We start from the raw sequence: 12,791 nt of genomic DNA, 5'->3' as shown, positions 1-12,791 counted from the left end.
CACCCTTGACTGTTGCATGATAGGGGGTGGTGCACTGTTATGAGGAATCCCATTTATGCCTCAGATAAGTGGCTTTGTATCAGAGACTCCCTTGTTTGTATATTGGATTAAAGGTTTTGATTTCTACACTGTATAATGGGGCAGACCGGGAGCTTGCTCTTTCCTGAGAACTTCAGTGTAGTCATGTGTGTAAGGCCAGTAGCCACGGCCACCATTCACAACCGCTTGGCCCGTGCAGGTTTGCATTTGATTTGGACAGACGGTAATGAAACAATGGAACCAAAAACTGGTGGGCCATTACCTTTAATCCTAGCTCGCACCCAGCAGGTGAGAAATACACACAGTGGGAAAACATTTCCCTTTCCATTCAGGGCTCCCAAAGCCACTGACTTATCTGAGTATTCCTAGTGTTGTAAAGTATTGTACCCCAGATTCTGCAAAGTACTGTACCTCACTTCAGTGGGTTTACGTAGAGACACCAAGTCCAGATGAATTTTGAAAGGTTTTATTAAAGGAGAGATTTATTACAATATGCCAGGTGCATATAGCTGACATGGGGAGGTCTGGAAGCCCAAATCATGTGCCCCAAGTATATTTCAGAGACTGGTTATATACCCTTTGACTACATACAGGTTGAGGGGGCATGACACCATGACACAATCATTAACAAGATTATAACCTTTGTCTAGGGGATTTACAAAAAACATTAAAAATTTCAAGGTAATACAATCAAAGACATTCATAAACCTTTTAGTATCTATCTTTCCTCCTTTGCCTAGAGGTGCATGTTAATCTCAGATCTAGGAAGAGAGGGAGAGCTAAAATCCGTGTAGGGTGGTATGTAAACTTAGCCTCTTATTGAAAGTGAAAGGGTGTTCTTTAGATAACCTTAATCCTTTCAGAGAACTTAAAATCAAATGACCCTAGCTTGACCAGGGAGTGGCTCAGTGGATAGAGCATTGGACTGGGATGCCAAGGACCCAGGTTCAAGACCCCAAGGTCGCCAGCTTGAATGCGGGCTCATCTGGTTTGAGCAAAAGCTCACCAGCTTGGACCCAAGGTCACTGGCTTGAGCAAGGGGTTACTCGGTCTGCTGTAGCCCCATGGTCAAGGCACATATGAAAAAGCAATCAATGAACAACTAAGGTGTCACAATGTGCAATGCAAAACTAATGATTAATGCTTCTCATCTCTCCGTTCCTGTCTGTCTGTCCCTGTTTATCTCTCTCTGTCTCTGTAAAAAAAAAAAAAAAAAGAGTGACGTCAGAGAAATGGTGCCATAAGGAGCAATACCAATAAATCTCCCCCAAAATTCAACAAGATCTTCAACCAGAGACAGAAAAACCTATCCTTGGAGCCTCCAGAAGTTCCACACTAAACGTGAAGTACTCTCAACAAAACCACCCCCAGATGCCATTAAGGAAAAGGAAATCGAATATCATGGATACAAAAGACAGAGAGGTAGCACAGATAGATGAGGAAAAATCTATGGAGAAAAAATTTAATACATTGGAAAACTTGGAACTAAATGACAGACAATTTAAAATAGAAATCTAAAAATACTCAGAGATATACAAGAAAACATAGAAAGGCAATTTAGGGAGCTCAGAAAACAACTCAACGAACACAAAGAATATATTACCAAGGAAATTGAAACTATAAAAACAAATCAAACAGAGATGAAAAACTCAATTCACGAGCTGAAAAACGAGGTAACAAGCTTAGCTAATAGAACAGGTCAGATAGAAGAGAGGATTAGTGAAATAGAAGACAAGCAACTTGAGGCACAACAGAGAGAAGAAGAAAGAGACTCAAAAATTAAAAAAATGAGAAAGCCCTATAGAAATTGTCTGACTCCATCAAAAAGAATAACATAAGAATAATAGGTATATCAGAAGGAGAAGAGAGAGAAAATGAAATGGAGAACATATTCAAACAAATAATAGATGAGAACTTCCCAAGCCTGTGGAAAGAACTAAAGCCTCAAATTCAAGAAGCAAACAGAACTTCGAGTTTTCTTAACCCCAACAAACCTACTCCAAGGCACATCATAATGAAATTGGCACAAACCAACGACAAAGAAAAAATTCTCAAGGCAGCCAGGGAAAAGAAGAATACAACATATAAAGGAAGACCCATTAGATTATTGTCAGATTTCTCAATAGAAACTCTACAAGCTAGAAGAGAGTGGACCCCAATATTTAAAGTCCTGAAAGAGAGGAACTTTCAGCCAAGAATACTATACCCATCAAAGCTATCCTTCAAATATGAAGGAGAAATAAAAACATTCACAGATACAGAAAAGATGAGGGAATTTATCATCAGAAAAACCCCACTCCAGGAATTATTAAAGGGGGTTTTCCAACCAGATACAAAGAACAAAACAAAACAAAACCACAAGCAAAAGCTCCACCAAGAACACAATAAAACCACTGACCTCTGGTGGTGCAGTGGATAAAGTGTTGACCTGGGAACACTGAGGTTGCTGGTTCAAAACCCTTCACTTGTCTGGTCAAGGCATATATGGGAGTTGATGCTTTCTGATCCTCCCTCATTTCTCTCTCTCTCTCTCTCTCTCTCTCTCTCCCCCTTCCTCCTCTCTAAAAATGAATAAATAAAAAAAATAATAATAAATGAAATGAAATGAAATTAAAAAAAAAAAAAAAAAAAGAACACAATAAAACCAAATTTAAACTGTGACAACAAAAAGAAAAAGGGGAGAAGACGGAGATTAACAGTACCAAAGGACAATGGAGTGCAGAAGTACTCACAAGATAGTGCACTTGTGAATAGGGTAGGAACCCTTTTTGCCGGGGTCCAGCCCCGGGGGGAATCCAGGGGTTCCACAGGAAGAGACAGCATCGGCACGAATCGAGTGATAGAGCCGAATTCTTTTCTTTCTCTTTATTCTCTAGTTAGCATTTACTGCCAGGCATCTCTGCCAAATGCTGGTCTAGTTTTCTTTTTATGTACACACACTAAGTTACAATCACATGGTATTTTGTTTCACTATGGTTACATATTTCCAGATAACAGTTAATTCATATCTATAAGCTGCAAATCAGGTGGTAAGTCATTCAAAGTACAGATATACAATAACTTGAATAGCAATAACAATATCAGTACAAACTTCTAAAAGATTAGTACTAATTAATAACTCTACTTTACTGTTGTTGTGAGTCAAGGGCGCAGAGAGAGATTAGCAGACGAAATCATCAAGGACTAGCAAAGGACCACCGCTTGCTCAGGCAAATGGCCTTAAGTTCATGCAGTGTCCTAGTTTTTCTCACAAAACTTCAAAAGGCTTGCTTATTAAGAAATTGGCATAACATCAAGAGTAACTTTTGCTTAAAGATATATAGAGTGTACCTGCAAGATAGCTTAGTAGCAACATAATATCAGAAGGCATTAATTGCTATTGCTTCTACGGATTCCCCCATATTCCTCTCTATTATCTGAATGAAAAACCTTGGAAAGTATATAAATCTCATGAGAATGTTTTACTGAGAAAGCCCAGCAACTGCGTTCAGTCATAAAACAAGTCTCTTAGCAAAATATTCTTTTCTTTTTTCTTTTTTCTTTTTTTAATTTTTATTTATTTATTTATTTATTTTTTACAGAGACAGAGAGTGAGTCAGAGAGAGGGATAGACAGGGACAGACAGACAGGAACGGAGAGAGATGAGAAGCATCAATCATTAGTTTTTTGTTGTGCGTTGCGACACTTTAGTTGTTCATTGATTGCTTTCTCATATGTGCCTTGACCGCGGGCCTTCAGCAGACCGAGTAACCCCTTGCTGGAGCCAGTGACCTTGGGTTCAAGCTGGTGGGCTTTTCCTCAAACCAGATGAGCCCGCACTCAAGCTGGCGACCTCGGGGTCTCGAACCCGGGTCCTCTGCATCCCAGTCTGATGCTCTATCCACTGCGCCGCTGCCTAGTCAGGCCAAAACATTCTTTTCTTGCCGACTGCGCTCCCATCCCAGGCCATGCAACGGGCCATTCCATAACACCTTACCTAAGATTCTATTGTCTAGTCAAATTTTATTTATTTACTATATTCACACACTACTTAAGTTCTAACTATATTCTTCTCAGACTGTTCCACCATCTGCAGGTCAGGTAAGCAAGAAGAAAGGAAAGTTTCTCTACTCTATCACATGAAAAGGCTAGGGAGGAAAGATGATGAATTAAGTGAAGGCCAAAAGGTGCTCTGTGCACAGCCACTGCCTCCTATCCATTTACAAGTCACAATCTATTCTTTCTAACATGATTAATAAGAAGAAATTCTCCTACAAACTTAACCCTTTACGAGGGATATCATAGCCAGCCTCTTATGTTTATGAGCCCAGTTCAAGGGGCTTACAGGCTTTTCTGTGGAACTCACACCCTCTGTCTCATTTCCAAAGAAATCACTACAAATCTACAGGGAAAGCACGGTACTATTATCCCTGTGCCACAAATAATAGCACACATCCAGAAAAGGGGGGATATAAGGCCAGATCAATTCAAAAAGTCAAAGGGGGAAGTATCGTTATGCCTTTCCTTTGCGGTGACTTTGTCAACCCGCAGCCATTGGTCTTCACTGCGGTGACTTTGTCAACCAGCAGCCGTTGGTCTTCTCTGCTGTGACTTTGTCAATCAGCAGTTTTTGATCTTCTCCTGCTGTGACCTTGTCAGACAGCAGTTGTGGGTCTTCTCCTGCTGTGACCTTGTCAGCCAGCAGTTGTTGATCGGCTCCCGACACCTTTTCATTACTTAATGGTAACCACCTCTAAAAAAAGCCACAGAAGCACATGATTTAAAAAAGATAGCAACAGAGGAAAGAAGTATGGAATACAACCAAACAAAAACAAAGGTTAGAAAAACAAAAGAGAAGAATTAAACAAGACACAAAACTAACAGAAAGCAATGTATAAAATGGCAATAGGGAACCCACAAGTGTCAAAAATTACACTAAATGTAAATCGATTAAACTCACCAATAAAAAGGCATAGAGTAGCAGAATGGATTAAAAAAGAAAATCCAACTGTATGCTGCCTACAAGAAACTCATCTAAGCAACAAAGATAAAAACAAATTCAAAGTGAAAGGCTGGAAAACAATACTCCAAGCAAATAACATCCAAAAAAAAGCAGGTGTAGCAATACTCATATCTGATAATGCTGACTACAAGACAGTAAAAGTACTCAGAGACAAAAGTGGTCATTTTATAATGATTAAGGGGACACTGAATAAAAAAGACATAACAATTCTTAATATATATGCACCAAACCAAGGAGCACCAAAATATATAAGACAGCTACTTATTGACCTTAAAACAAAAACTGACAAAAATACAATCATACTTGGAGACTTTAATACATTGCTGACGGCTCTAGATCAGTCATTCAAACAGAGAATCAATAAAGATATATTGGCCATAAACAAAACACTAGGGCACCTGGATATGATAGACATCTACAGGACATTTCATCCCAAAGTGACTGAGTATACATTTTTCTCCAGTGTACATGGATCATTCTCAAAAATTGACCATATGTTGGGCCACAAAAATAACATCAGCAAATTCAGAAAAATCGAAGTTGTACCAAGCATATTTTCTGATCATAAAGCCTTGAAACTAGAATTCAACTGCAAAAAAGAGGAAAAAAACCCCACAAAAATGTGGAAACTAAACAACACACTTTTAAAAAATGAATGGGTCAAAGAAGAAATAAGTGCAGAGATCAAAAAGATATATACAGATAAATGAAAATGACAATACGACATATCAGAATCTATGGCAGGGGTCCCAAAACTACGGCCCGCGGGCCACATGTGGCCCCCTAAGGCCATTTATCCGGCCCCTGCCGCACTTCCGGAAGAGGCACCTCTTTCATTGGTGGTCAGTGAGAGGAGGCAAAGCGCGGCGTCGCTCACATACAGTACTACTTCCGGTGACGCAGGATGCACGCTTCACGGCTCCAGAAGCACGTCATATCACTTGTTATGGCTAGCAGTGACAAATATGGAACTGGTCATTGACCATCTCATTAGCCAAAAGCAGGCCCATAGTTTTCATTGAAATACTAGTCAGTTTGTTGATTTAAATTTACTTGTTCTTTATTTTTAATATTGTATTTGTTCCTGTTTTGTTTTTTTACTTTAAAATAAGATATGTGCAGTGTGCATAGGGATTTGTTCATAGTTTTTTTTATAGTCTGGCCCTCCAATGGTCTGAGGGACAGTGAACTGGCCCCCTTTGTAAAAAGTTTGGGGACCCCTGATCTATGGGATGCAGCAAAAGCAGTGATAAGAGGGAAGTTCATATCACTTCAGGCCTTTATGAACAAACAAGAGAAAGCCCAAGTGAACCACTTAACTTCACACCTTAAGGAACTGGAAAAGGAAGAACAAAGACAACCCAAAACCAGCCGAAGAAAGGAGATAATAAAAATCAGAGCAGAAATAATTGATATAGAAAACAGAAAAACTATAGAAAAATTTAATAGAACAGGAGATGGTTCTTTGAAAAGATCAACAAAATTGACAAACCCTTGGTAAGACTTACCAAGGAAAAAAGAGAAAGAACTCATATAAACAAAATCTAAAATGAAAAAGGAGAAATCACCACGGATATCATAGATATACAAAGAATTATTGTAGAATACTATGAAAAACTTTATGCAACTAAATTCAACAATCTAGAAGAAATGGATAAATTCCTAGAACGATACAACCTTCCTAGACTGAGTCAAGAAGAAGCAGAAAGCCTAAACCCATGTTTCCCAACGTGGGGCCCACGCCCCACAGGGGGGCAATTTGATAGTTAAGGGCGGCAATTTGAAAATGGACTCGACACGACTTTAACTCTTTCGCCCCGGGCCATTTAAATGCAATGCTAGATATCGGTGCCAAATTTAACCAAAAATGCAATTCTTAAATAATTGCGGTAAATAATTATTAAGTATAATTTCATTTGACGAGACCAAAATATCAACTGGGTGATTGGCGTCGTCAAGTAAACTTCGTCCTGGGTTCACCGCGGAGCGTGCCGTCTTCCGCAGGGAACCCCAGATGTTTTAAAAACTCACTAAACAATGCAGTTATTCTCACCTAATTGGCCCATCGCAACTCCTGTAGTATTTCACATCATTCAGTTGGTGTTAATTTGAAATAAGTGTCAGTCAAAACTGTTGTAAAAGCTCGTTGATTTAATAAATATACATATATATATATTGTATAGATATAATTGGTAAGTATTTGATTTTATTTTATCAATATTAAACTCTTTATTAAGTACTTCTTGCATCGGGGCTAGAAAGCACTAATATTTTATAAATATTATTGGGGCTATAATAGTGCATGCACGACAATTTTAATTTTAGAAGCATAACTTTCCAGAAAATTTTGTCAAGTGGAAAAAATATAGATACCTTTTGATTTGTGGTGGTAGTATAGTAAATGTGTTATATACATTTAAATAAATATGAATTTTTAGTATACATTTACTTTATGTCACATTGAATATATTTTTACACTTTTTTTTTTTTTTTTTTTTTCATTTTTCTGAAGCTGGAAACAGGGAGAGACAGTCAGACAGACTCCCGCATGCGCCCGACTGGGATCCACCCGGCACGCCCACCATGGGGCGACGCTCTGCCCACCAGGGGGCGATGCTCTGCCCATCCTGGGCGTCGCCATATTGCGACCAGAGCCACTCTAGCGCCTGAGGCAGAGGCCACAGAGCCATCCCCAGCGCCCGGGCCATCTTTGCTCCAATGGAGCCTCGGCTGCGGGAGGGGAAGAGAGAGACAGAGAGGAAGGCGCGGCGGAGGGGTGGAGAAGCAAATGGGCGCTTCTCCTATGTGCCCTGGCCGGGAATCGAACCCAGGTCCTCCGCACGCTAGGCCGACGCTCTACCGCTGAGCCAACCGGCCAGGGCTATTTTTACACATATTTTAATATTAGTTTTTAATTGATCTTATTTTTATTTCTTATAGCCCATAGTAAAATGAGTGGTGCAAGCAAGAAAAAAACTTGTCAATATTCAGAGGAATATTTAAAATTTGGGTTCATACCCCCTGTTCACGATGAGCGGATTCCTTTTTGTCTTTTATGCCAGCAATGCTTGACCAACGCATCAATGAAACGAGGTTGTCTTGAGGCGCATTTGAAGGTGAAACATAGTGCTCATATTAATTCAGATTTGAGTTACTTTAAAACTTTAAAGAAAAATTTTGAAAAAAGAACAACATTAAAGTCTCTATTTACTGCTCATACTTCAACTAATAATCGTGTTCTTGAGGCTAGTTATCAAATTTCTTTATTCATCGCTAAAACTGGAGAAAATCACACTATAGGAGAGAATTTAATAAAACCGTCAATATCAGCATTTCTTAAAACGGTTCTTGAAAAAGATGACAAAGATGTAAAAGCTATGCCACTCAGTAACAATTCTGTTAGCAGAAGAATAGACGAAATGAGTGAAGATATTGAAAAACAACTTATTGAAAAGCTGAAAACAAGAAAATTCTCCTTGCAAATGGATGAATCAACTTTGAGAGACAGTGAGGCAGTATTGATAACTTACGTAAGATATATTGATAAAGGACATTTTGCTGAAGAAATGTTCTGTAAAAGATTAGAAAGCACCACTACCTCCAAAGATATATATAATAAGCTAAACAACTACTTAGATGTCAATGAAATACCAATGAAAAATATAACATCTTGTGCTGCAGATGGTGCTCCCAATATGATGGGCAAGAAAAATGGCTGCTTAAAATTGATGAAAGATGCGAATCCAGAAATGATTCTTGTGCATTGTGTTATTCATAGGGAAAACTTGGTAGCTAAAAACATCTCGCCTGTTCTGAATGAAGTATTACATACAGTAATAAAGTGTGTTAATGCTATTAAAGCTAGTGCCAAATGTGAGCATCTTTTCAAGCTACAATATTTGGTGAAGAACAAAATGAAGACCATGTGAAACTTTTACTTCATACTGAAGTCAGATGGCTATCTAAAGGAAACTGTTTGAAAAGATTTATGGAACTGTTTGATACTCTTAGTGATTTTTTAAGCGACAAACCTGAAATGAAGTATCTGTTAACAATAGATGGTAAAGCATTTGTGAGTTATTTAGCCGATATCTTTGAAAAACTAAATATATTAAATAAGCAACTTCAAGGAACAAATAAAACTCTTGTCGATGCAAAAGCAAAGATATTTGGTTTCACTACCAATATTGAGTTATGTCAGAAACATATTAACAACAAAAACTTTAAACAGTTTCATTGGCTCCAAAAATGTGAAGTAACTGATACCGCTTTACTTGTTATTGTCAATCATTTGAATATTCTATCGGCTGATTTAAAAGAAAGATTTTCTGATTTAAAACAAATTGATTTCCCAACATGGATGATGCAGCCAATGTTAGTGGATTTGTCTGATATATCAAATATGCAGTATCAAGAAGAACTCGCAGAATTGCAAAATGATGAGTCAGTTAAAGCTTTATTTAATATCAAAGGAGTGATAGCATGGCTTTGTGAGGCAACAGAAATCAAATACCCAAATTCAACCAAATGTGCAAGAAAACTATTGCTATTGTTTCCATCTTCATTTTTAGCTGAATGTGGATTTAGTGCTGTAAATGATTTACTGGTAAAAAAAAGAAATCGGCTGGATATAACACAACGTGGAGACTTGAGATTAAAGCTAACCAAATTGGAACTTAATATAAAATCTCTGTGCAGCAAGCATCAAGCGCAAAGATCACTAAATTAAAATAATAAATTAATATAGAAAAATCTGTATTAAAATTATTTGGAATTTAAATTTGTTTTTCATTATATGTTTTGAAATTTTACTTACTGTGTTTTGTTAACAATTTCATAGTGATTTCTTCCTAGAACCTATCATTTATGTTTATTAAGTGAACAAATCAATTTTTTAATGTTAAAAATTATGTATGTTACATGGGGGGGGACATAAAAATTTTAGAAAGGTTAAGGTGGGGCATGGCACAAAAAAGGTTGGGAAACACTGACCTAAACAGACCAATTAGAAGGGAAGAAATAGAAAAAACTATTAAAAACCTCCCCCAAAATAAAAATCCAGGCCCAGACGGTTATACTAGTGAATTCTAGCAAACATTCAAAGAAGACTTGGTTCCTATTCTACTCAAAGTCTTCCAAAAAATTGAAGAAGAAGCAATACTTTCAAACACATTTTTATGAGGCCAACATAACCCTCATACTGAAACTGGGCAAGGATAGCACAAAGAAAGAAAACTACAGACCAATATCTCTAATGAATACAGATGCTAAAATATTAAACAAAATACTAGCAAATCGAATACAACATATTAAAAAAATAATACATCATGATCAAGTGGGATTCATCCCAGAATCTCAAGGATGGTTCAACATACGTAAAATGGTCAACGTACTACACCATATTAACAAAACAAAGAACAAAATCCACATGATCTTATCAATAGATGCAGAAAAAGCATTTGCTAAAATACAACACAATTTTATGTTTAAGACTCTCAACAAAATGGGCATAGAAGGAAAATATCTCAATATGATAAAGGCCATCTATGAGAAACCATCAGCTAACATCATATTAAATGGCACAAAACTGAAGGCTTTCCTCCTTAAATCAGGAACAAGACAGGGTTTTCCACTCTTATTTAATGTGGTGCTAGAGGTTCTAGCCAGAGCAATCAGACAACACAAAGAAATAAAAGGCATCCATATTAGAAAAGAAGAAGTAAAGGTATCACTTTTTGCAGATGATATGATCCTATACATCGAAAACCCCAAAGAATCTACAAAAAAACTACTAGAAACAGGCCCTGGCCGGTTGGCTCAGCGGTAGAGCATCGGCCTAGCGTGCGGGGGACCCGGGTTCGATTCCCAGCCAGGGCACATAGGAGAGGCGCCCATTTGCTTCTCCACCCCCCCCCTCCTACCTCTCTGTCTCTCTCTTCCCCTCCCGCAGCCAAGGCTCCATTGGAGCAAGGATGGCCCGGGCGCTGGGGATGACTCCTTGGCCTCTGCCCCAGGCGCTAGAATGGCTCTGGTCGCAGCAGAGCGACGCCCCGGAGGGGCAGAGCATCGCCCCCTGGTGGGCGTGCCCGGTGGATCCTGGTTGGGCGCATGCGGGAGTCTGTCTGACTGTCTCTCCCCGTTTCCAGCTTCAGAAAAATACAAAAAAAAACCAAACACAAACAAACAAACAAACAAACAAACAAAAACTACTAGAAGCAATAAGCCAATACAGTAAGGTCACAGGATACAAAATTAACATACAAAAGTCCACAGCCTTTCTATATGCCAACAATGAAACATTTGAGAACGAACTCAAAAAAATAATCCCCTTCACGATTGCAGCAACAACAAAATACCTAGGAATAAACATAACAAAAAATATAAAGGACCTATATAATGAAAACTACAAAGCATTGTTAAGGGAAATTGAAAAAGATACAATGAGATGGAAGAATATTCCTTGTTCTTGGATAGGAAGAATAAATATAATTAAGATGGCCATATTACCCAAAGCAATATACAAATTTAATGCAATTTCCATCAAAATTCCAATGACATTTTTTAAAGAAATGAAACTATAAAATACCCTGAATAGCCAAAGCAATCCTAAAGAAAAAGAATGAAGCAGGGGTCATTACAATACCTGACTTCAAACTATATTATAGAGCCTCAATAATCAAAACAGCATGGTATTGGCAGAAAAATAGACACTCAGACCAATAGAATAGAATAGACAGTCCAGAAATAAAACCACATATATATGGTCAAATAATTTTTGATAAAGGGGCCAACAACACACAATGGACAAAAGAAAGCCTCTTCAACAAATGGTGCTGGGAAAATTGGAAAGCTAAATGCAAAAGAATGAAACTTGACTACAGTTTGTCCCCTTGTACTAAAATTAATTCAAAATGGATCAAAGACCTAAATATAAGACCTGAAACAATAAAGTGCATAGAAGAAGACATAGGTTCTAAACTCATGGACCTTGGTTTTAAAGAGCATTTTATGAATTTGACTCCAAAGGCAAGGGAAGTGAAGGCAAAAATAAATGAATGGGACTGTATCAGACTAAGAAGTTTTTGCTCAACAAGAGAAACTGATAACAAAATAAACAGACAGCCAACTAAATGGGAAATGATATTTTCAAACAACAGCTCAGATAAGGGCCTAATATCCAAAATATACAGAGAACTCATAAAACTCTACAACAAACAAATAATCCAATAAAAAAATGGGAAGAGGACATGAACAGACACTTCTACCAGGAAGAAATACAAATGGCCAACAGATATATGAAAAGATGCTCATCTTCATTAGTTATTAGAGAAATGCAAATCAAAACTGCAATGAGATACCACCTCACACCTGTTAGATTAGCTATTATTAACAATACAGGTAATAGCAAATGTTGGAGAGGCTGTGGAGAAAAAGGAACCCTCATTCACTGTTGGTGGGAATGTAAAGTAGTACAACCATTATGGAAGAAAGTATGGTGGTTCCTCAAAAAACTGAAAATAGAACTACCTTATGACCCAGCAATCCCTCTACTGGGTATATATCCCCAAAACTCAGAAACATTGATACGTAAAGACACATGCAGCCTCATGTTCATTGCAGCATTGTTCACAGTGGCCAAGACATGGAAACAACCAAAAAGCCCTTTAATAGAAGACTGGATAAAGAAGATGTGGCACATATACACTATGGAATACTACTCAGCCATAAGAAATGATGACATTGGATCATT

The sequence above is a fragment of the Saccopteryx leptura genome, chromosome 7, assembly GCF_036850995.1.
Source record: "Saccopteryx leptura isolate mSacLep1 chromosome 7, mSacLep1_pri_phased_curated, whole genome shotgun sequence".
Lineage (NCBI taxonomy): Eukaryota > Metazoa > Chordata > Mammalia > Chiroptera > Emballonuridae > Saccopteryx > Saccopteryx leptura.
The sequence above is the reverse complement of the archived record's forward strand: the minus strand, read 5'-3'. Positions refer to the sequence as shown.